This window comes from Eulemur rufifrons, chromosome 2 (assembly GCF_041146395.1).
Source record: "Eulemur rufifrons isolate Redbay chromosome 2, OSU_ERuf_1, whole genome shotgun sequence".
Taxonomy (NCBI): domain Eukaryota; kingdom Metazoa; phylum Chordata; class Mammalia; order Primates; family Lemuridae; genus Eulemur; species Eulemur rufifrons.
In genome coordinates, this window is record NC_090984.1 from 17,668,235 (window position 1) to 17,693,095 (window position 24,861).

Below are 24,861 nucleotides of genomic sequence, written 5' to 3' on the forward strand. Positions count from 1 at the left end.
GGGCGTCTCTCACCGTCCCTAAAAGCAGGAATGGAGCATGCAGCGAATTGACTCACTTCCCCCCAGAATCCACATCCCCTGGGAACTCCAGGATGCGGCTTTATTTGAAAGAGGAATTAAGGTGAGGGTGGGGATGAGATCGTATAGGATTCAGGTGGGCCCCAACTCCAAGGAGCGTGTCCTTGTGAGACAGAAAAGGACACACATAGAAGCGGCCACAGGGAGACGGAGGCAGAGGCTGGAGCGATGCAGCCACAAGCCAAGGACGCCCAGAGCCTCCTGAAGCTGAAAGTGGCAGGACGGACCCTCCCCTGGGTAGGCGGCGAGGTCTGAGGCCCAGGAGAGCCACCGCGCTGTTGCAGAACTGGCCCTACCCGACTTCAAGACACACCTCGAAGCTACCGCCGTCAGGACAGCGCGGCGCTGGCGAAGGGACAGAAATAGATCGACGGGACAGGGTGACAGCCCAGAAACAGACCCGTGTATAAATGTAGTCGCTGATCGTTGACACAGGAGCCAAGGAAACACAGCGGGGCAGAGAGAGTTTCCGGCCAGCGGTGCTGGAGCAACTGGACGTGCACATGCAAAAACGTCAGCCCGGAGGGAGCGCGGCGCTGCTGACCCCCGGATCTCGGCCCCCGGAGCTGGGAGAATCACTTTTGTTGTCTTCAGCCCCCAGCTCGTGACACTGTGTTAGGGCAGCCCCCGGAGACACGCACAGAGCTCTTCCTGCGTGCTGACACCTTGGCCCAACTTTGAGAGCTGCTGTGTGTGACGGAGGGGAAACTGAGGCCCATCCCAGACTCTCCACTGGGCGGGGCCAGCCGGGGTGGGCCGTGGCATGAGCAGGAGTAGGGCGAGGGCCGCTGAGCGCAGGGGAGGAGAATCGTGGAGTGAGCCCCGCTGTCCAGGTCCCCTGGGCAAAGGGAGAGCTCACCCGGCGCCGGGGCCGAGAGAGCCGCCATCACCTTGGGATACTGGTTGGGCCACGCAGCTTCCCCCGAGCCACCTGGCAGGGCTTTGGGGTTTGGGGATTTTTGTTTTTCCTTGTATGAATCGTACACATTTACATCTTTTGCCAGCTTTCCACTGTCGGGGGAAGTTGTCTGTTAATGGAAAACCTTCTGGGACATTCCACTCATGGCTGAAACTTGCCTGTCTCTCTCCACTGCCCCCCACACCCCGCCCCGCGGGGCCCGTCCAGTGCTGGGTCCTTAAAGTTTTATCGCCTCCTTTGCTCCCAGTGAGTTCGCAGACACGCGGGTGTAGACATGCCCATCGTACAGGTGGCAGAGTTGAGGCTTGCGGCTGCGACTTCCCACACAGGCCCCGCCCACGTGTGGCCAGAGGGCAGCTTCCTTCCCCACCAGAGGCCCCTGGAGCTCTGCGTGTCCCCGCGCACCTGACCTTGTTCAGTTCTGCGCTGGCGGTTTCTGGGATTTTCTAGGTGTTTTTGTCCTTGTTGTTCTAGTACAGTGGTTTTCAACTGGGGGCCATTCTGCACCCCCCCCCCGGGGAACACAAGGCCATGTCTGGGGACATGTCATCACACTGGGGGTTCTCCCAGCTCTGGGTGGGTGGAGGCAGGGACGCTGCTCAGCACCTGCAGGGCCTAGGACGGCCCTGCCCAGAGAGTGATCTGGACACATGTCCACAGCGCCCAGGGGGAGAGACCCTATTCTAGGATGATACAAATTGCACATCATTTTATGCACTTTTCATTCAAGAATTAGGATAATTATGGTCTGTCTTGTGGCCACTGTTTCTCCAGGTGGTTTGTTTCTGTTCTGTGTTTAACCAGATCCTGCCCAGCTCCTCATGCCCCGCCCTCCCGTCACTGAGGTGCGTGTGTGCATGTGTGTGGGGGGGAGAGGGGTGTATTTGTAGACAGTTGACCCTTGAACAACATGGGGCTGGGGGCGCCAACCCCTGCACAGTCAAAAAACCATGTGTGACTTCTGACTCCCCAGAAACTTTATTAACCGCCTCCTGGTGACCGGAAGCCTCACTGACAACATAAACGGTCGGTGGACACAGATTTGCCCGTTACTTGTGTGTCTGCTGCGCTCTTACAACACAGTGTGCTGCAGAGAAGAAAATGTGACGAAGGACACCTTGGGGCAGAGAAAAAGATTTGCTGTTCATGAGGCGGAAGTGGGTCATCCTAAAGGTCTCCGTCCTCGTCATCTTCACGTCCAGGAGGAAGGGCGGGGTGGGGCTCGCTGTCTCGGGCATGACAGAGGCGGAGGAAAGTCCATGGACCCGTGCAGCTCGGACCCATGTTGTCCAAGGGTCCCCTGTGTGTATGTGTGTGTGGGTGTACGTGTGTGTGTGTGTGTGCATGCATGTTGTGTGTACCTGGGTGTGTGTACTCATGTGTGCTCACATGCATGTAAATTCATCCCTGGATGGCCAGGCTGCGTCACGAGGCGCATTTTCCAGGAAGGCTCTGCGGGCGCCCAGGGCCCGAGTTCCCACAGAGTGGAGAGGACTTTCTCTCACTTCTGCATCTCAGTGCCGCCCCGCCCCGAACACATGGGTGACTCCCCGACTGGGGGTATCGTTCTGTCTCCTGCCGGCACCTGGTGCTGCCAAGGGGGAGTCTCGCGTCTCCAGGTCCCCTGTGCCTCACCCTTGCCCACCGGCTGCTGCTTCCACAAAGGGCCGGAGAGCCACAGCGTTTGACCTTGTGACCAGACAGCCTCTGTCCCCGCTGCTCAGCTCGGCTGCTGTAGCTTGCAAGCAGCCAGCGACAACGTATAAAAAGACATAATAGAAGACACCGAAGAAGAAATGAATCTACAGATGGAGACGGTGTGTTGCATATTAGGAAAAATCGCTGCAGAAACGAGCACCGCTAACCCAGAACTTGAAGTGAAGGAGCTTCTAGACTGGGGGTCAGCCAACTCCAGTGTGTTTCTGTCAATAAAGTTTTATTGGCATGCAGCCACGCCCACTCACTCACACACTGCATGATAGCTCCGTGTGAGTGTCCTGGGGTCGCCCTAACGAGGTGGCTTAAACATCAGAAGTTCATCTTCTCCCAGTTCTGGAGGCTGGGAGTCCAAGGTCAAGGTGTAGACAGGGCTGGCTCCTGAGGCCGTAAGGGAGGGTCTGTCCCAGGGTTCTACCAGCTTCTGGCAGTGGCGCACCCTTGGCGTTTCTTGGCTTCTAGAAGCACCATCCCGAGCTCTGCCTCTGTCCTCACGTGGCGCTCTCCCTGTGTGCGTGTCTGCGCCCAAACTCCCTCTCTGTCTAAGGACCCCAGTTATTGGACTAGGCACCCGCCCTGCTCTGGTATGGCGTCATCTTAAGTACATCCACCTGCAAAGACCCGGTTTCCAAATAAGGTCACATTTTGGGGGTTAGGACTTGAACATATGAATCTGGGGAGGTGGACACAGACAGGGTCCACGGGCTCCTGAGTGTCTGCTCAGGAATTGGAGAGAAGCCCGCAGGCCCAGAAAGGCAGCAAGAGGCTCGGGGGCCTCGGGTGGGTTTGGGGGCAGGCTGGGGGGCTGTGCAGGGCACTGTGCGGCGGCCTCTGCTGCATGTCTCTCCTGTACCCAGGAGCCTCTGTATGGGGCCAAGCTCTCAGACGCTGCTGGTCTGGGTGTCACAGGCCTGGCTGGGGTCGGGTGACCGGTTCTCATGGACAGCACCCCTCTGGCACAAAGGTCAGCTTTGCTGCTTCTGGCTGCAGCGACTTCTTGGCAGATAGGACTTGTGTGATGTTGTCTCTGCAGCTGCTGCCTGAGGGGGCAGTGAGGGCTCCCCAGCAGGAGACCCCAGCCCAGAGCAGGTGGCCCGAGTGTCCTACAGATACCCCCAATCCACCCTATCTCAGAGCATCTCCCTCTTCCCCTCCCCCAGGACAGCCTCCCCTGCCCTCCCCCCAGGATGAGCCCCGTACGTCAGACCCCTCTGCCACACCTCTCACCACCCAGATCCGGGCCGTGGAAACCCCCTCTTCCCCACCTCATTCAGTCTCAGGTCTGACATATCCACGAAGTCCACCAAATTGCTCCGAATTCTTCTAAAATCAGAAGCCATGAATACCACCCGCCTGTGTCATATTCATCCTTCCACCAATACGGTCGTGAAACAGTATTTCTTTATAGAAGGGGAACCACAGCTGTCATAATGGGACACTGCTGGGTGTCCCCTCCCCTCTGAACAGATCATTGTCACCGAGGATGCTTCCTCCCAGCCCAGTGAAGGGCACGTGGTGAGCAAGGACATTTTTGACTGGCCCCTGTCCCCTCGGCCACACCCACATCCTGGCCCTGAACTTGGGTACTGTCCCAGCCCACGCCACTGTGCAGACGCAGCTCCCACGGCTCCTCCAACCCCACATTGGCACCCACGCTTCCCCCGTGCACTGGGACATCGTCTCCACTGGGACGTCTCCCTTAACTCCTTTCTTCTCCTTGATTGAGATATAATTCACATACTGCAAAACTCACCAACTTAAATGATGCAATTCAATGTTGTAAACATATTCACAGGGTTGTGCAACCATCACTGCTATCAGACCAGAACATTCCATCACCCTCAAAAGGAAGCCCCATTCCCATCAGCAGTCACCCCCATCCCATCCCCAGCCCCTGGCGACCCACGAATCCACGTCCCGTCTCTGTGGATCTGCCTATTCTGGACATTTCATATAAATGGAGTCTCACACTGTGTGTCCTTCTGTGTCTGGCGTCTCTCACTGAGCACGATGTCCTCAAGGTCCATCTACGCTGCGGCCTGTGTCAGAGCTTTCTTCCTTGTCATGGCTGAGTGATATCCCATTGCATGGATGCACCACATTTTGCTTATCTTTTCATCGTTGATGTGCATTTGGGCTGCCTGCACTTTCTGCCTCCCATGAGTCATGCGGCGGTGAACTTTCCCATACGAGTTTCTGTGCAGAGACGTACGTTTTCAGTTCTCTTGGGCGGACACCCAGGGCTGGAGTTGCTGGGTCACATGGAAACTATGTTTAACCTTTTGAGGAACTGCCAGTCCTTCGCTCCAGAGGCCGTTCATCTCTCCAGCTCAAAGTTCTGCAGACCACAGCCAGTGGGTCACATCTGACCCTCTGCCTGTTCTTGCAAACAAAGTTTTATTGGCACATGGCCCCGCCCACTCATTTACATATCATCCCTGGCTGGTTTCTCCCCATGCAGGCATAGATGAATAGTATTAACAGAGACCTTCAGGCCCTCAGCATCTAAGTATTTATTCTCTGGCATTTTACAGAAAAGGTGTGTTCATTATTTACCACTTATGATATACGCTGGAACAATTGGCTATTTGTGCATCTTAAGAACTCCTCCCTTCCCCCACTCACACTGCACAGAAAGCTCCTAAGGGCAGAATTTGATCATTTATTTTTTCATTCCTGATTCCTACTATCATTAAACGTCTGAACACATTACTCCACCCGCCCCAATGAGGGGCACTGGGCACATTAAGTTTCTGGGGTACCCAGGGCTGCACCCCAGGCTGCCGGTTACAGTTACCTGCAATCTCAACTGTCCCAGGCCCCGGCCACACCCCAGACCAACTTGATCTCCTGGGTGGGACCTAAATCCAGGGTGACTTTCATCTCAGAGGTTTATCTTCCAGCCACAAAGACCCAGTCCCCACACGCTGAGCTTCCCGGTAGGCGTGAATTTTTTCAAGACATTATTCAACTCATTGCAAGCCATAAACATCATCTTTGTTGAATTGAAAACTACTCACACTTTAAATGAACACGAAACAGCCCTTCCACATAAACATCCTCCTCCTCGTTTTGCTAACTCTGCTTTTACTTTTTCCTACCCTTTCCCCTACCCCAGCCCACCCCCAAATACCACCTCTGCAGTCTCTCCCATGCCTTGTTTTTGCAATGTCATTGTGTTGTTTGCAGTGCATAATTGCTTCAAATCCTTCCTGGACCAAGGAAGGGTGGGTGGGTAGGAATGTTTAAATAACTGGACAGTTAACAGTTATGCTAAAAATTCATACTTAAAAGGAATCCATTGAAGGGCTTCAAAGATAATACCTCAATAATCTTGGAGCAGTGGTTCTCGAAGGGGCGGGGTTCTATCTCCCAGGGGACATTTGTGGTTGTCATGACTTGGGGGTGCTCCTGGCATGGAGTGGGTGGGGGCCAGGGACGCTGCTCAGCACCCTGCAATGCCCAGGATGGCCCCACCCCAGAGAAAAATCCAGCCCCAAAGGTTCACAGTGCCCAGGGGGAAAAACCCGGTTGTAGATATCGAAAGTGAGTGTAACTTTCAGCTGAACAAAAATGTTTGCTGGTCATTTAAAAGAAAAAGGAAAAAGAGTCACTGTAGGTGTGCGTCCCCGTGGGGAAACCGGCAGCTCTTGGAGGGTTTGTGGTGACTCAGGGTTCCAGCGCCCATGTGAACCCTCCAAATCTGATGGATTTTTATTGCAAACCCCCGAGTGGGCGGAGGTGTGAATGCTTGCCCGGAGCCGGTTTCATTCTGAGAAGTGGAACGCAGAGACTCTTCTCAGAGAAGTGGCTGAGGAAGGGGATTACCCGCAGGTCTCCCAGAAGAGCTGGTAAAATCAGGGCCAGGCTTCAGGCTTCTGGACAGCTTTCGCACTTCTGAGAGTGAAAAGAACAATGAGTAGATGATCTATTTTGAAGTCTTTCTAGGAGAGGCCCTTGCCCGCATTTTATAGCTGAGAGTTCAGACATGGAGGGAGAAAGGACTTGGGCCGGGTAACAGAGATGGAGGGACAGGGACCGGGTCCCTCTTGGGCGGGGAAGCACGTGCTGCCCCTGGCACCATCTGTCACCCAACCTAACCAGGGTCTCTCCCCTCAACACTGGGGACATTGGGGCTGGATTAAGTTTTTTAGAGATAAGGTTTCACTCTGTCGCCCAGGCTGGAGTGCAGTGGCACCATCACAGCTCACTGCAGCCTCCAACTCCTGGGCTCAAGTGATCCTCCTGCCTCGGCCTCCCAAAGTGCTGGGATTGCAGGCGTGAGCCACCGCACCTGAAGCCCCATGCATTTTAACCGTGTACACGCCTGTGTCACCATCACCCGCATCAGGACGTAGAACATTTCCAGCACCCCCCAAAGGCTCCCCAGGGCCTCCTCCCAAATGTGTCACTATTCTGGTGTTGCTGTCATTATTATTATGATTTTCATTATCATCATTACTATCTGCACTTTTGCTCCTGAAGGCAGAAAAAAGACATAGAGATTTGGGCTGCAGTATGAGATGTTTAGGTAAGGCAGAAGGAAGAACCTCCTAGAAGGTTCTAGAAGACAACCAACCTGCACCTGCTCGGAGGTGCTGAGAAGTCAGTCCTGGCCGTAGGTGCAGTGAGAGGATTTGGGGCGTGCACAAGCACGAGCTCCGGCTCTGCTGCCTTCACGGACATGCGCCTTTGGACAAGCTGCTGACTCACTCTCCGGGTCTCGATGTCCCCGTCTGTAAATGGGGACCCCACAGCATCTCTCAGGTTGTTGTTAGGATGAGCTGAGGCAAGCACGGCGCCTAGGGCTTGGGAAGGCGTCTACCGGCAGCAACACTCTTGGCAATAATGCGCTGGTGCTGAGAAGTGACATTTCCAGCCACCCAGAAGTAAACCCAAGTCAGGAATGGGCCCACTCTGGCCTGGCGAGATGGCTCACACCTGTAATCCCAGCCCTTTGGGAGGCCAAGGCAGCAGGATCGTTTGAGCCCAGCCTGGGCGACATAGAGAGACCCCAAATCTACAAAAAATTTTAAAAATTAGCCGGGTGTGGCGGCACCTGTAGTCCCAGCAACTCAGGAGGCTGAGGCAGGAGGATCGCTTGAGCCCAGGAGTTGGAGGCTGCAGTGAGCTATGATGATGCCACTGCACTGCAGCCTGGGCGACAGAGGGAGACACTATCTCAAAAAAAAAAAAAAAAAAGAAAGAAAAGAAAAAGACAGTCACGGCCAAAAGAAGAGCCATGATGGGCCCAGTGGCCCAGGACAGAGTCAGAGCCTGGGGCTGACTGGGGGCTGCCGCGTGCACGCTCATTCTCTGACCTTATGGATTTTGGAGCCTCAGTGGGGTGCAGGGCAGGACTGAGGGTCCCACTGGGTTGGCGTGGGGACGTCACTTTCACTTGGTGTTTACAGTGGTCAGAAATCTAATTTCCCTTGTTCTCTACAAAATCCTGGGAAGGTGTTAGGACCCCGTTTGCCAGCTCGGCCGGGCAGGGCCTCTGACTCCTTCCTGGGTTGAGGAGGAGAGTCCCAGAGCCCCCTGGTTCCTGTGCTTTCACGGTCAAGGCCCTGCTTTCTCTGCAGGACGGGCCGCAGGTTCTCACTCGTGTGTGTGCGTGTGTGTGTGTGTGTGTGTGTGTGTGTAGGTGGGAGGGCAGGCAGCCTCCCTAGGTTGCTGGGTCGCTAGGTCAGGAGTTCTTGTAGGGGGTGATCTGCCCCCCCCCCCCCCGCCAGAGGACACTGAGCAATGTCAGGACAGATTTGTGGTTGTCAGGACTGGGTGGCAGGGGAGCTCCTGGCATGGGGTGGGTGGGGGCAGGGTTGCTGCTCAGCACCTACAGTGCCCAGGACGGCCCCTCCCCAGAGAACGACCTGGGGCCAGAGTCCCCAGTGCCCAGGGGAGAGACCCTGGCTTAAGAGAAAGCCCCCCCACAGGCTACCTCCTTCCTGCAGCAGAGCCTCCTAGAGCCTCCCGGGGAGCCGGGACTCCGCCTTCCCAGCTGGGTTGCAGGAAGCCGTCTTCCTGCCGGACCTCAGGTGTCCTTTGGCCTCTGCTGCGGCCAGACACCCAGGGCTGCTGAGCAGGACTCGCCAAAGGACCTCATCTTCAGCCCAGGCCCCACAGCCCTGCGGCTACCCTTTGTGTAGGTGGAAAAAACCCCATTGGTTTGTGGAAACAGCAAATGTTTGTAAAGGAAGAGGGGCCGGGCTGGCTCCGGGAGACCACAGGGGACCTTCAGGGCCAGAGGGAAACAGCCTGGCCACGTGAGCCTGGGCGGGCCCCGAGCCGCTCAGGAAGCCGGGCCTGGGTTGGGCCCAGGGCAGGGGCCTCTGTTGACCTCCCTGCAAGCCCACTGCAGAGTGAGCCCCGGTGGGCAGGACAGGGCCTCCCCTAGAGCCGAGGGTACCCCAGCTCTGAGCTGTGAAAAGGTGGCCGTGGCGAAGCAGCAGCAGCCTCACCTGGGACAGGGAACGAGGCACGTGGCCGGGCTGGGTGCCCGGTCCCAGCTCCTCGATGCCTCGAGTCTCTTTGTCCACAAGCTAGGAGGCTGGTGCTAGCCTTCCAGACAGGGTGCGGCCGGAGGGGGCAGGGTCCCTGCCAGCCCCTCCCTCCAAGCCTTGGTGGGAATGAGGAAAGCAGGTGCTGTCCCCGGGAGGGGCCCACACGCTGCGTGCACCTAGTATCAGAGACAGACGCGGCCCCAGCTCCATCCAGGGGCCGGCGTGGGGCAGAGGATCCCATTCCGTGGAAAGTGGCAGCTCCAAAGCGCCCAAGCCCACCCCACCCCCAGAGTCCGATCACGGGGCCGCCCCTCCTTTCCTGCTGACCTGTGGCCCTGGGCGGCTGTCCCGCCCCCGAGTACCTGTCACTTCCTCCATCCGAGGTTAATCGGTTGCCCCCCGACTTTGCCACCTCCCCCTTTGCCCCGGCACGTGGCTCACATAAAAGCAGAAACCAGAGATGGAAAAACACCCAAGTATTCCAGGTCTGGGCTCGTTTTCCTGCATGTTCTGTTGTTCTTGCCCTGCTGTGTCTGACATACCGCGCATTTGACCACGAGTTGGGGCTCCTGTGTTCCCAAATGGAACAATACAAGTCCTACAGAAACCCTGACCTTTTTTCCTCTTTTTTTCCCCTGCAAAAGAAACAACAGTTGTCTTTTTCTGAACGCATCAGTTGTAAAAGAATAAGGCCTATCCTCTCCCCAGGGCGGGGGCATTTTCTGCAGAGGATAGGGCCGTTTCAAATTCCTGTGCCACATTTTTGGGGACAGCAACATCGTTAGAAACGCCAGAGATAGCTCTCTGAGCTCCTTGTAAGTAAAAAATATTTAACCATGCTTTTGTCTTTCTCTCTCCTTTTTTAACCAGGGTGTTAGCGTGCAGCCGTGCTTCCTGGGAAAACTATAAAAGGTATGTAGTGTTTTATCTTACTTCAAGAGCTTGGAATCTCTTGTTTTTTAGCAAAAGGAACAAACAAGCCACAGTATTTTATGGGCCCCTGACACATCGGGAGTCAGAGTCATCTCAGGGATCCGAGCCAGGAAACCTGAGTTCAAATCCCTGGCCCACCTCTCCCGGCCCCGCCACATTTGGGTGGGTCCCCGACATCTGTCTGCCATGGAGATAACATTCCTCACTCTGCAGGAATGTTACAAAGATTAAATGAGGCTACAGATCTCGAAATGTAAAAAAACGCCCAGCACAACCCCTGGCATGTGAGAAATGTGGAGTCGAATCTGAAACCGTGGCTGTTCCGGTCATTTGTGTATTTCTAGGAATTTGTCCATTTCACGCGGATTGTCCATCGGGCGGCGCACACTTGTCCGCATAGCGCAATATTCTCTCATAACCCTTTTGATTTTCGTAAGGTTGTGGGCATGGAGTAATGTCCCCGCTTTTGTTTCTGACCCAACCCCAACTCCCCCCCCCCCTTTTTTTTGGTCAGTGGAGCTAGAGGTCTGTCAATTTCAGGGACCATTTCAAAGAACCAACTTTTGGTTTCACCGATGCTACTGTTTCTCTAGTCTCTATTTGTTTATCTCTCCCCATCTTTATAATTTCCTTCCTCCTGCTGGCTGCGGGTTTCTTTCTCGCTTCCTCTCTGGTTCCTCAAGGTGTCACCTTAGGTTGTGGAGCTGAGTCTTCCTCCTTCCCTGACGCAGGCGTGCAAGGCACCGGCTCCCCTCTGGACGCGCAGGGTCTGGCAAGGTTGCGTCTCGGTCCTCACTGGTCTCAGAGCGTTTCCCACTTTCCCCCCTGATTTCTCCTTGGACCCGCCGGTGTCCGAGGGCGTGCTGTTTCATTTCCACACATCCCGCAATCGGTGTGGGAAGGAAAGAGGGATCTGGAAGCATTTTTTAGTCGGGAATGGGCTTCTGTGCCGTTGTCTCGGGACCCTTTGGGAGGCTGCGCTCCCCTCGGGGCTGGTTTCGGGGTGCGGGGGCTTCTCCCTGCAGGGTGTCACCTGTTCACCTCTGGGCCTCTCTAAACTGCGTCTGCAACCAGGACTCTGGTGGCCGCGCCTGCTGCATGGCAGGGATGGATGTTAGGACTCGACATACCCTTTTGGAGGGACGAAGTTTAACCCGTAACACCCCCAAGTCCTAACCTGTGTGCACTGGGGACTCCCTCCCCACACCCAGGCCCAGCTCCGTCTCTGACGGGATTGTGACTTCTGGGGACATTTCAGGGACCAGCTCTCCCTCCCTCTAGACTCCTTCTGCCGGAAGTGGGGGGTGTTCCTTTAATGGCCCCTGTGTCTTGTGGGATTTTTTCTTTTTGAGACAGGGTGTCATTCTGTTGCCTGGGCTGGAGTGCAATAGTGTGATCACAGCTCACTGCAGCCTCGAACTCCTGGCACTCTAGGAGGCCAAAGCAGGAAGATCATTTAAGCTCAGGAGTTTAAGACCAGCCTGGGCAACAGTGACACCTCATCTCTACAAAAAATAGAAAAATTAGCCGGGCGTGGTGGTGGCACCTGTATTCCCAGCTACTTGGGAGGCTGAGGCAGGAGGATCGCTTGAGCCCAGGAGTTGGAGGCTGCAGTGAGCTGTGATGACGCCACTGCACTCCAGCCTGGGTGACAGAGCGAGATGCTATCTCAGAAAAAAAATTTTTTTTAAATAATTTTGCTCCCAAGGCGAGTGTCTCGCCACCTCGCCCTGGTCCTGGCCCCGCACACTTGATGTAACGATGACGACAAAGTCAGTGAAGATTCAAAACGCAGCTGATTGCTGAGTGGTTCCCACATGCCCGAGGTACTTCGTGCAGATCCTTTTACGTCCTCCACACATGGAGCACGCCCCCCCCCCCGACCGCCCTGTCCCCCTCCTGGTTTTCCTGACAGGGAGACCAGAGCTCCGTTGCCTTAGGCCAGACGGCCAACGTGTGGCCCCAGAGCCCGCCCCAGCCGGTCCCCTGGGACATGCACGTGTTGGCCGATCCGGCGGCAGGTGCAGCAGAGCCCTCGGCCTGGCTCAGGTGTCGCCAGTGTGCAGGCTCCAGCCGCCAGCCGCGTGGCCGCGTGCCGCAGGGATTAGGTCCCTGTGCTGCAGCACCTGCCAGGAGGGATGAGAAAAAGCTCCAGTGATGACATCAGGCAGCTCCCGTCCGCCTGTGGCTAGGCAACCCTGGGCCCAGCCCCCACACAGCCCGCAGGCCCCACCACCGTCTGCCTCCCGTCCTGGGCTGCCGCCACTCCACCACTTGGCCACTACAGGCCAGGCCCGCTGCTCTGCTCCTGGGAACCCTGGGGAGCAGGCTTCATGGTCCCTGTTTTGTAGGTGGGGAAACTGAGGCAGAGCTGCAGAAAGATGCAGGGCTGGTTGGAGGCAGGGCTGGATCGGAACTCCTGACTGTGGCCACAGAGCACCCGGTGGCCTCTCAGGCTGCACTGGCCACGTGCCCATGTGGACAAGGCCCTGTGGAGCCCACCAGGGCCACCTTCCCTGGGGCACAGTCACAGTGGCTGGGAGCTTGGTGGGAAGGCGAGTGGAGGAGGCAGAGTCCACACGACGAAGGGAAGTGTGCGCAGCTGTGTTCACAGCGGCACCGTGCACAGTGCTCAACGGTGGACGGATGGATAAACACACATGCAACATCACTCGGCCATGAAAGGGACGAGGCTGTGACACAGGCCACAGCGTGCAGGGACCTTGAGGACGTCGTGCTCAGTGAGAGACGCCAGACACAGAAAGACACACAGTGTGTGACTCCATTTATACGAAATGTCCAGAACAGTCAGATCCACAGAGACAGGAAGTAGGACGGTGGGTGCCAGGGGCTGGGGAGGGGGTGGGGAGTGAGCATTTCATGGGGACAGAGCTTCAGACCGGGAAGATGAGAAAGTTCTGGAGATGGAGGGTGGTCACGGCTGCACAGCAATGTGCATGTGCTTAATGCTACTGAGCTGGGCACTTAAAAGTGGCTAAGATAATAAATTTTATTTTATATATATTTGATGAAAACTTTAAAAAAATCAGTATGGTAATATACCAAAAACCATTGAATTGTACACTTTAAATGGGTGAGTTGTATGGTGTCTGAATTTGTATCTCAGTAAAGCTGTTCAACACAACACACACAGGTACACAGAAACAAAGGCACCGGTGTCCACAGGGATTCCGTGGGGGTGGTAGAGTCACCGCTGGTTTTGTTTTCTTCCTATTTTTCTGACATTTCTCGGATATTCTGAGGGCCCTGGGGAAAGAGACATTTTTAAGTGTTTAAAAGAGAGAAGTTGGGCGGGCGCGGTGGCTCACGCCTATAATCCCAGCACTCTGAGAGGTCGAGGCGGGAGGATCGCTTGAAGTCAGGAGTTTGAGACAAGCCTGAGCAAGAGCGAGACCCCGTCTCTACTCAAAATAGAAAAATTAGCTGAGAGTGCCGGTGCCTGTAGTCCCAGCTACTGGGGAGGCTGAGGCAGGAGGATCACTTGAGCCCATGAGTTGGAGGCTGCAGTGAGCTAGGCTGATGCCACGGCACTCCAGCCCTGGCAATAGAGTGAGACTCTGTCTCAAAAAAAACAAAACAAAACAAACTACCCCAAACTCCAGGGCTTCTAGCAACACACATTTATCATCTCACTAACTGGGTGCTCTGTCCAGGGTCTCAGCAGGTAGCAGCTGAGCCGCGTTCTTGTCCAGAGGCCCGGTTGGGGGAGGATCTGCTTCCGGGCACCCTCTGGGTGTTGGCAGAAGTCATTTCCTTTCCGTTGTAGGGTCGTGCACCTGGCTACTCACTGGCTGTCCAGCGGAGGCCGCCCTTAGCTTCTAGGGGTTGCCCACTACTGTGGTGCCCCCTAAATCCGTATATTGAAATCCTCACCCCGCAAGGCAATGACATTAGGAGGTGATCAGCTCAGGAGGTGGGAGGCCTCATGATGGGGTTAGTGCCTCCCTGAAGGAGGCCCCGGAGAGCTCCCTCACCCCTTCCACTATGTGAGGACACAGCGAGAAGGTGCCATCCATGAACCGGGAGGTGAGTCCTCAGCGGACACTGAATCTGCCACGCCTTGACCTTGGACGTCCAGAACTGTAAGAGCTCAGTCTCCGTTTTCATACGCCTCCCAGATATTTTGTTATCACGGCCCGGATGGGCCCAAACACCCACTGCTCCTGGCCACGTGGGCTTCCCCGACACAGCCGCTGACTCCAGCCAGCCAGCAAGGAAGGTCCCTCGAGGTGCGGGCAGGGGTCTGAGAGGCCCGGCCCTGGAGAAGCACTGAGAAGCTTCAACGAGGTGGTGCCTTTCGGGGGGCTGTGGTGGCTCTTCCTGTGCACCCTGCACACTTCCTGCCTGCCCGTAGAGAACGAAGCCGTCTTCCCCCCATTCTGCAGAGATTCTGAGAGCCGGGGGCACCCCAGCCCCGAGGCGGCCACGTTTCCCCTTTTGAGTGACAGCTGCGAGAGACCTCAGCACTTCCTGGGGTGGCCGAGGGCTCGGCGGCACTTCTGCATTGACAAGAAAAGGCGTCATGGAACTTGGACAGACAAGAAAAGGGGATGTGAGCGTGCACGAAACCACACACTTGATCTCCTTGTTAGAAATTCCACGTGGGTCATCGAAACCTCATCTGGGGCAGAGGCCAGCAGGAAGCTGGGACAAGCTCACGGTCACAAGTTTTGTGCCAACCAAGGACGAGCATTGAGGGCCCTCCCACCCAGTCAGCTGACTTAGCAGGGGTGGCTGGGACGGAGGGATGCCCAGCTGTGGCGGCTGCAGTACTGGAAGGTTCTGCAGAGGAGACCAAAATTCCGTGCTTAGGTCACACTTAGCTGGTAGGGAACCTGCTCGTGGGAGCCCTGGATGACAATGCAGCAGTGCAAGCCCTGCCCTCCCCGCCTCCGCCCCTGCCCTGCCGGCTGCGTTTGCAGAAACTCTCCTACAGGACTGACACTCTCGCTTCTCTGCCACTTCACTGCATCCCTACAGCGTGGGCCTGCCCCTGCTGCAGAGCCCAGAGGGGTGGACACACCGTGCCAGGCACAAACCCAGCGTCCACTGTGGACACGGGTGGCGCCAGCGCTCTGGTCCTGTTGCCTGGTCCCAGGGAGCCCCTGTCCCCGGAGGGAAGTTGTCCCTGGGGACAGAGTGAATTCCTGGAAGTAGCACCAAGTAAACTCCCCGCACTGTGCACAATGCCTCCAGCACCCAGGTGGCCCCTTTGGTACCCGGCTTCTGGGATGTGCCTGGCAGAGTGATGACCCCAGAGACATCCCTGTCCTAATCCCTGGAGCCTGTGAATGTGTCACTTCATGTGCCGAAGGGACTGTGCAGATGGATTGAGTTTAGGCCACTGAGAAGGGAGGTCACCCTGGATGACCCGGGGGCCCAGTGTCAGCACAGGGTCCTCCCACGAGGAGGCAGGAGGGTCGGAGGCAGAGAGACTGGAAGATGCTGCGCTGCTGGCTCTGAAGGGGGAGGAAGGGTCCTGAGCCCAGGGACGCGGGCGGCCACTAGACGCTGGGGAAGGCGGGAGACGGGTTCTCCCCTGGAGCCCCCAGGAGGGACCGGCCCTGCCACACCTTGACGTCACCCCAGTGAGGCCCATTTTGGATCTCTGACTCCACACTCCAAACTGTGAGATGAGAAACATGTGTTGTTTTAAGCCACCAAGTCTATGGTGACTTGTTACAGCAGCCACAAAGTTACCATGCACAAGGAAGGTCCAAGGAGCTGCGGGTATGCTGAGAAGGGGTTTTAGCGCAGCCTAGTTGTACCTGCATGGTTCTGATCAGGGGCTTCTCAGAGGGGCTTTGCAGGATGTGTAGGAGTTTTCCTAGGGCCCAAATGAAAAAATACCCGTCAGAGCTGAGGTGGGAAATCCCGGCACTGCCTTCTCAGCTCTTCCCAGCCCTCCTGCCCTTCGGCTCCTGAGCCACACCCTCCAGCGGCCGGCGCTGCCCCTTGCCCTGGCCCAGGGCCAGGGTGACAGCATTTCCTCAGTGCCGGGAAGCCCAGAACAGGAGTGACAGGAGCCATGGGGTCTGGCGTCCTGGCCCTGCCCGGGTTCCTGGGCTTGCAAACTCTCACATGACCGCGGTCGCCCCCGCCAACCCCGCCGCCGCCCCATGGACAGAGAGCAGGCTATTCTCCCACTCCCGTCACCGGGGCGACAAAAGCCACATGAGCCGCGTCGTCACCCTCCGTCATCACGGGCCTCTCTGTGCGAACAAGCCGGCCCTTTCTTGGGCTCCGTGCTGCCAGTGAGGGACCTGCCACGCTGGTCTGTTTCTCACTCTCTCGTGGGCACCTCATTCATTCCCTGTCTTCGGCCCCTTCTAAATATAGCTGCCCGGGGGACCGATTTAGCCTGGGGACAAAGGGCCGGCGCTGACAGGGACAGTCACAAGACTCTGTTTTCCAGCTGGGGTGCCGCTTGCCCTTCCACGCAGCCAAAGCCCCACTGCAGCCCTGGGCCCCGCTGTCCTTGCCAGGTCTCGGAGCTGCAAGCAGCCAGGGCCGGCACAGAAGGGCCCTCGCTCAGGTGGCTGCCCTCCCACGCCCTGCTTGGGTGACCGTGGCCCTGGAGACATGTCCCCATATTGAAGTTCCTGTGCCACCCCAGTGCCCAGGGCTCTGCATATATCCCCGTTTGGGGTCCCCGTGGAGCCTGCTGGGGGTCAGAGAGCATGGGGGGTCTATCCTGGCACCAGGAGACACATCCAGGCAGGTGCCCACCCTGTGCCTTCTCGCCATGACAACCAGCGTCCGCTCTGAGAGTCCAAACCAGCGTCCCCGTCCCCGGGGTCCTGTGGACATAGGGGCTGTGTCATTCTCTGGGGTGGGGCGTCCTGGGCACTGCAGCTGCTGAGCAGCGTCCCTGCCTCCACCTACCTACGCCAGGAGCTCCCCCTGCAACCCAGTCATGACAACCACAGATGTCCCCGGACATGGCCCAGTGTCCCCTGGTTGGAGGGGGGGACCGAATCACCCCCATTGAGGACCAGTGTCCTTGGAGTTGCTGTTAAACAGACCAAGGCCCCGTGTCTCCCGGGAGGTGAGCACGGCCCTGGTGCACACACTGGGGGTTGCTGGAGGTGCCCGAGGACACAGCTCTCTGCAAACCCTGCTCCGCGGGCCGCCGGACGAGGGCAACTTGTTCCCAGCCGCGCCTCAGAGCCGCCTTCTCTCCCAAACCACCGTTTCGTTTTGTTTTGGTTTGGATTTTTTCCTCTTAAATCATAACACCCCGTCTCTCCTTGTCTCTGAACACCATGTACTCAGAAGCAGACGTCCCTCCGCTGGGGAAAGAGCTGGCGCTCGCTCTCGGGCATTGTTTGTCCTTCTGCAAGATCTGGCTGGAGGTTTTTGTTGTTTGGGGTTTTGTTTTCGTCCCTGTCTTGCGGCAGGCAGAACGCGGGCTGGGGGGATGGCCGGGCCCCAGAGGACAGAGTCCAGGAGCGTGCCGAGCTGTGAAGCTACCGGTTCCGGAATCGCTGAAGCCAGATGAAGTGTGTCCCTGTTCTCTCCGAAGCCAGCTCCCGCCCACCCTGCAAGGCCACCTTCTCGGGGCTGACTCACCCCGCACACAGCACGAGGCCCCGCTGCTTTGATGAACAGACTGGAAAAGTGCACCCACCTCGGTGTGACACTGCCCGGGAGCCCCCAGAGCTGGCTCCCAGCCGACCTCCTGTGCAGTCGGGAGAGCAAACGCAGGCTGCACTCAGGAGCCGGGTCACAGGATGCACCGGGGACCGTTCGGCCCTCGAATGGCGAAGTCCCCGGAAACTGCTACGGTTTTAATGCTGTAACCTTCACCTCCGGCTGGCCAAAGGACAACTGCGGAGATCGTGTCCGCAGCACGGCCAGGCCGGAGTCTAGCACCCAGACACAGCAAACGGGGGAGCAGCTGGAGCCCTCCCGGGGTGCAGGGCTGGTCGCCGAGGAAGCCCTGCAGCTGGTCCCGTCGTGGCCTGGCGTGTCAGCCGTCTGCGCTGCGTAACAGATACCATGAGCTTAGCAGCTTCAAACAAGGCCCCCGTGTCCACAAGGGCTCCTCCATCCGCAAAGCCAGCAACGGACAATCTCCTTTTCCACATTCGAATCACTTGGTCAGGAAGGACACCGGCCCTTGCAAGGGGTCACCTGATTAGACCAGGCCCACCCAGGACAATGCAGTCTTCTTCAAGTCAGCCGTGCCGCCGCGCCACCTGGCAGGGCACACTCCCAGAGCCCCAGCCCACCTTAGTGACGGCCCCACCTACACTTCAGGGCAGGGGCTCGCACACGGTCTTCGGGCGTCATCGTAGACATATCAGCCCGACATGCCTTGAGGTTCCGTCTGTACAATGGGCACAGCGGCCCTCAGGGAGCCGCCCTTGCTAGGGTGTGGTGGAAGTTCAGTGTGACAAGCATGTGTGCAAGATGCTTCGCAACTTGCCAAGCGGCACCCCTGGGAGAGGCGGGGGGTCCTCCCGCGCTGGCCCTGGGCGGTTGCTGCAGGCACAGGTCAGACCAGGCCTAGCCGGCCCTGGTGCAGGGTGTGGCCTGGAAATAACCTGCAAGAAGAAAACCCGAATCCCTGCTTCCCTGAGATTCCCCTTTTGTTCCTTAACAGCAGAATTCAGGAAAGAGCATTTATGTTCTAGCCCAGGGGTTCTCACCTGGGGTGTCCTGCCCCCAGGAGACACTGGGTGATGTCTGGGGACATCTGTGGTTGTCACCCAGGGGGTGCTCCCTGCATGGGGTGGGTGGGGGCAGCGACGCTGCTCAGCACCTGCAGTGCCCGGGACGGCCCCTCCCCAGAGAGTGACGCAGCCCCAGTGTCCACAGTGCCCGGGGGGAGACCCTGGTCCAGTCCGTGGGTCCTACTGGTGACAATAGCTGACCACGAGGCGTGTTGCCCGCCCACCTCATGCCAGGCCTGGTGGCCAGTGCTGTTTTGGGAAGTTGCGTCCCTCTCTGGGACACAAAGAGGTCAGGCAGCAGGTTCTAGAGAGACCCTGACTCCTAAACCCGGCTTTTCTCATCTCACAGAGTAATCAGCCCCAGCTGTCACGAGCTTAGGCGTTAGCGCAGGCACAGCCTCTGGAAGCTTCTCTGCGTCTGCCTCAGAGAAGAGCCTCAGGGATGCAGCCTGAGTGGTCTCGGCTCTGTCCGCGGCGCAGCCACGCTGCCTGGAGCTGGAAGGTGCGCGGTAAATATTCGGTGCCCAGAATTGAAAACCCGAAACCCGGAGCTGCCTCCCGGAGTCGGCTCGTCCCGGGCGTGTGCCCCCTGCAGGGAGCGCAGAGGCCTGGCCACGCGGGCTGCAGGAACACACCTCTCCCCCGCTCGGTCCTCAGCCCTCGTCAGCCTCTTTTAACAGGGTCTGGGGACCCGTGGAGGGACCCACAGTGGCGCAGGGCCCTCTCTGGCCACCAGACCCCAGAGCCGCTCTGCAAAGGCCCGGCCTCTGCCTCTGCTTCGCCGGGCACATTCTTCACATTCCTGTCCCTTTACGCAGCCGCCGGCCACCTCTCGGAAGCCTCCAGCGGCGGCACGTTCTTTCTCTTCTGGTAAGAAGCCGGCCCTGGCCGCGGCTCGGGTGTCGGTTTATCGAGCGGGCTGGGAGCGGCACTTTCCCAACTATGACAACTATGTTTGGAATCCGGAGCGATCGCTGCAGGCGGTTCTGGGTCTCACTGTCATCGCTTCCTGTGCGGCTGGAAAACACCTCTGAGGGTGGCAGAGGCATCGCAGGCCCAAAAGAGGAGCTGGGTTTTCTCTGGCAGCTCTCGATGGGAGGGAGGAGGCCAGGCCCGCTCCACGCCCCGCCCGGCAGGTTTGAGCTGCCACCTCAGAGTCCCTGCAAAGTCTGGCACCACCCCCGGCCTGCCGTCTGCCTCTGGGCTTTGCACCCTGGGACACTTAGATTCAGCCCACCCACCCCCCAGCAGGGTCTCGGGTGCCTGTTTGCCACGCAGCCCCGCTCTGGGCGGTCTGAGAACACAGTCGTGCTAAGAGTCTTGGCAAGACCCGGATCAGAACAGCACCTTGGAGCTTCCTAAGTCTGAGCCTGTCCTGCCGCCCTAGGGACCACCCGCTACTCCTCTGATTCCCCAAGGCAGGAGCAGGACTCTGTCGCTGTGACCTGCAAAGCCCAGAGTTACTAGAGCAAAGGGGACAGAACCGTGAACTTGAGGGGCCTTTGCAAAATCCTCCATGGGGCGCAGCGACGATGGCACCTTTCAAGGAACCCGCCAGTCTCAGCCCAGCTGGGCAGTGACAGGAGAGTCTGCTCCGGTCCTTGGGGAAAGGTTCTCAGGACTCAGAAGCGCCCTGGCACTGCTCACAAACCACCACACTGGAGGCACGAAGCACAGGTTTTGTTGTTGAATCTCACTCAGGGTTTCCCCTGACCTTGGCGGCAGGGCAGTCTGCCCCAGCCTCTGCATCTCGGTAGTCTGGACTTTCCAGCACTCTGCAACATCTGCAGAGGACCAAGCCGTGACCGGTGCTACCCCAAAGAAAGAAGCAGCGTGAGGTTCCTGGGACTGTGTGTATTTAGAATCTAGAACTGTTGGGGCCGGGCACAGTGGCTCACACCTGTGATCCCAGCACTCTGGGAGGCCGAGGTGGGAGGATCGCTTGAGGCCAGGAGTTCCAGGCCAGCCTGGACAACATAGCCAGACCCCATCTCTACAAAAAATTTAAAAATTAGCAGGGAATGGTGGTGTAGGCCTGTAGTCCCAGCTACTTGGGAGGCTGAGGCAGGAGGATCACTTGAGCCCAGGATTTGGAGGCTGCAGTGAGATGTGATTGCATCACTGCACTCCAGCCTGGATGACAGAGTGAGACCTTGTCTCTAAAAACATAAATAAATAAAATTTAAAAATTAAAAAAAAAAATCCCTACCTGTCTCTAGACCCCCATTTCCCTGTCTGCAAAATGAAGTGAGAACGGGGTGAAAACCTTCTGCTTCTGTGCAGTGAGGGAAACCAGCGATTCTCCAACTCTGCGGTTTTCAGATTTGGTTCTTAAGCTACAGATCCCTCTATTAAAATGGAATCTGAGGCCAGGCGCAGTGGCTCACGCCTGTAATCCTAGCACTCTGAGAGGCTAAGGCAGGTGGATCATTTGAGTTCAGGAGTTCGAGACCAGCCTAAGCAAGAGTGAGATCCCATCTCTACTAAAAAATAGAAAGAAATTAGCTAGACATCTAAAAATATACAGAAAAAATTAGCCGGGCATGGTGGCGCATGCCTGTAGTCCTAGCTACTTGGGAGGCCGAGGCAGGAGGATCACTTGAGCCCATGAGTTTGAGGTTGCTGTGAGCTAGGCTGACGCCACGGCACTCTAGCCTGGGCAGCAGAGTGAGACTCTGTCTCAAAAAAATAAAAAATATAAAAAAATAAAATGGAATCTGAGCTTTTGGGGGTGAAGACGTTCATTGTGTTGACTGTGTGACAGTTTCCTAGGTGTATACCTGCGCCCAAATTCATGGCATTGTACGTGTTGAGTACGTTCAGTGTGTTGCTTCTGGATTATATTTGTATATTATGAAGCTATTATATGTTATATATAATATTTGTTTAATTATATTTATGATAAAATACACACACACAAAAATGGAATCTGGCCAAGAGGTGCAGCCTGTACCCCACGCCCAAGGTGGCTACTCGTGTGAGGCCAGGGTTGTTCACCTGCACACGGAACGCCCAGGGGTACCACCGAGCAAGGAGGAAACTGCTCTGTAGTCCTGAATTTCAGAGTTGAGAAATCTGAGGCTGAGGGAGTCCAGGGGACGTGCCCAGAGCCGGGTCCCCGGCCCGAGCATGCGCTCCCCCGCACAGCCCGTCCGCAGCCCCGTGGTGTGCATGACATGCGCACACGCCAGCACCCCAGTGTTCCCGTCCACGGGCCAGAAACACAAATCTTCTGCTTCTTGCTCCAACACAAACAAAACATGGAGTGTTTTAATCTTTCACTTTAGTTCTGTTTAGGGGGGAAAAAGCATGTGGCTTCAGTTCCAACAACAGCAACCTGAGATCTTTTTCTTTTTTCCTTTTCTTTTAAAACAACGTTTGCTTCAAAATGTTGCTCTGTACAGACAATGGAATATTATTCAGCCTTTAAAGGGAATGAAGTCCTGACACAGGCTACAGCGTAAAGGGACCTTGAGGACATCGTGCTCAGTGAGAGACGCCAGACACAGAGGGACACACAGTGTGTGACTCCGTTTATGTGAAATGTCCAGAACAGGCAGATCCACAGAGACGGGACGTGGATTCGTGGGTGCCAGGGGCTGGGGAGGGGGTGGGGAGTGACTGCTGATGGGGACGGGGCTTCCTTTTGGACTGATGGAATGTTCTAGAAATGGTAGTGATGGTGGCACAACTGTGAGTGTGCTAAATGCCACTAAATTGTTCACTTCAGAATTGTTTAAATGGCCAGATTTTATTATAACTAGATGATTTCTTTAACGTGTGTGCTTCCCAAACCAGGTAGTTGGCTCAGGCAGAAGTTGAAGGGCACTGGGACAGTGTCCCGTGGCTCTGGGATGACAACAGCGGAGAGCCTCCCCCCACTGCGCTTGCAGGGAGAGCTGCTCACGGCTGGGGGGCTTCTTGCTCTTCTCACCTGCCGAGGGCTGCTCTGTGCCTGTGACCTTGGTGACTGCAGGAAGATTCAGCCCTTGCCTCCTGGGTGCCCACAGTTTGCCAGGGAGACATACGTAAGCAGGTGGCAGTGAAACAACACACAAAACACTGTGGTCTTTGTCCATTTGGGCTGCCACAAAAATGTACCATCAACTGGGTGGCTTATGAATAATAAAAATTATTTCTCACCATTCTGGAGGCTGGAAGTCCAAGGTCAAGTCGTGTCTATTAAGATTTGGTGTCTATCAAGGACCTACACCTCGGTTCATAGATGACGTTTTTCTCACTGTGTCCTTACATAATGGGAGGGGCGAGGGAGCTCTCTGGGGCCTCCTTCATGAGGGCGCTAATCCCATTCACGAGGGCTCCACCCTCATGACCTCATCACCTCCCAGAGGCCCACCTCCTAATACCCTCACACTAGGTGTTAGGATTTTAATATATGAATTTGGGGAAACACAAACATTTAGTCTATAGCAAACACCACAGTTGAGTTTCTGAGTATACCCCAGAGTGTTCTAGGAATTCCAGGTCAAGATCCCCATTAAAAAGGGTTCAAAGAAGAAATAACATTTGAACCCAGCATTGTAAAGGATGAAGGTATCAAAACACAAAGTGGTCCTCTAGGGTTAGGGCTCAATGTCTGCAAAGGCAGGTGCCCCCCACCCCCGCCGACCCCTTCATGCCTCTAGCAAATGTCTTTTGAGCACCTACTATGTGCCAGGCTCTGAGGAGAACAGCCCAGCTCTGTAGACTCATGGGGCTTACAGTCCAATGGGGGGACAACTTAAATATCAAATTATGGCCAGGTGCAGAGGCCCATGCCTGTAATCTTATCACTTTGGGAGGCCGAGTAGGGAGGATCATTATACAATAAGAGTTCAAGACCAGCCTGAGCAAGAGTAAGACCCTGTCTCTACAAAAAAATAGAAAAATTAGCCAGGCATGGTAGCACCTGTAGTCCAGAGGTTGAGGCAGGAAGCTGAGGCAGGAGGATCACTTGAGCCCAGAGTTTGAGGTTGCTGTGAGCTATGATGACACCTGTGCACTTTAGCCCAGGTGACAGAGTGAGACCCTGTCTCAAAAAAAAAAAAAAAAAATCAAATTATAAGTACTACAAGAAAAGAGACAGAGAGCCATGAGAGAATGGTGTGGCAGGCTGAATAACCACCCCCAAGGTAGTCATGATGGTTAATTTTATGTGTCAATTTAACTGGGCCATAGAGTGCCCAGATATCTGGTCAAACATTATTCTAGGTGTGCCTGTGAGAGTGTTTCTGGATGAAATGGACCTTTGAGTAAAGCAGATTGCCCACCCTTCCACAGTGTGAGTGGACCTCATCCAATCAGTTGAAGGCCTGAATAGAACAAAAAGGCTGAGTAAGAGAGAATTCCTCCTGCCTGACAGCCTTCAAGTTGGTACGTAAGTCTTTTCCAGCCTTTGGACTCAAATTGAAACATCCACTCTTGGATCTAGAGCCTGCTGGCTTTGAGATACTGGAACTACCCTATCATGTCTCCAGCTTGCTGATTTCAGATCTTATGAATTCTCAGCCTCCATAATCATGTGAGCCAATTTTTTGTAATAAATCTCTTTTGGGCAAACCACTTCCCTTTTCTGAGCCTTAGCTATCCAGGGACAGCTGTCCCCCTGATGGCCCCTTCAGGGAATCAGGAAAATGCTGAGCTCGTGAGGCCACAGGGTGAGGAAGTAGGTGACCCTGGAGCTAGGCATCAGAGAATGCACTCTTTGGCATAATTGAGGTTGGGGGAAGAAGAATTCTTGGCAGGGGGGACTGAACAATAAGCTTTGATTTTGCACTTGATTTTGTCAGGGATTAGAAGCTGCTGCTGGTTTCTGAGTAGGAGAGGAAGAGATTCAACTGCATTTTCAGAAGCTCCCTCTAGCTGTTGGGAAGGGTGTTGGAGGGAGTGGAGAATGGGGCAGAGGCCATTGGTAGGGGGACACAGGACTCTGCCTGACACTGCTAAGGGCTGCTGAGGTGGTCATCCAGGGAAGGGCTGGCTGGACCGAGGAAAAGTCTCTGGGGACAGCTGG

At 56.1% G+C, this 24,861-nt stretch overlaps 1 protein-coding gene across 1 annotated transcript in view; it reads left to right on the forward strand.

Annotated features, from left to right (window-relative positions):
- Positions 1-24,861, forward strand: part of GNG7 (G protein subunit gamma 7) — a 124,540-nt gene that overhangs the window by 81,371 nt on the left and 18,308 nt on the right. The window contains exon 3 of the mRNA XM_069497821.1: positions 10,087-10,128. The gene's annotated coding sequence lies outside the window, so the exon portion shown is untranslated. The remainder of the gene's footprint in view (positions 1-10,086; positions 10,129-24,861) is intronic.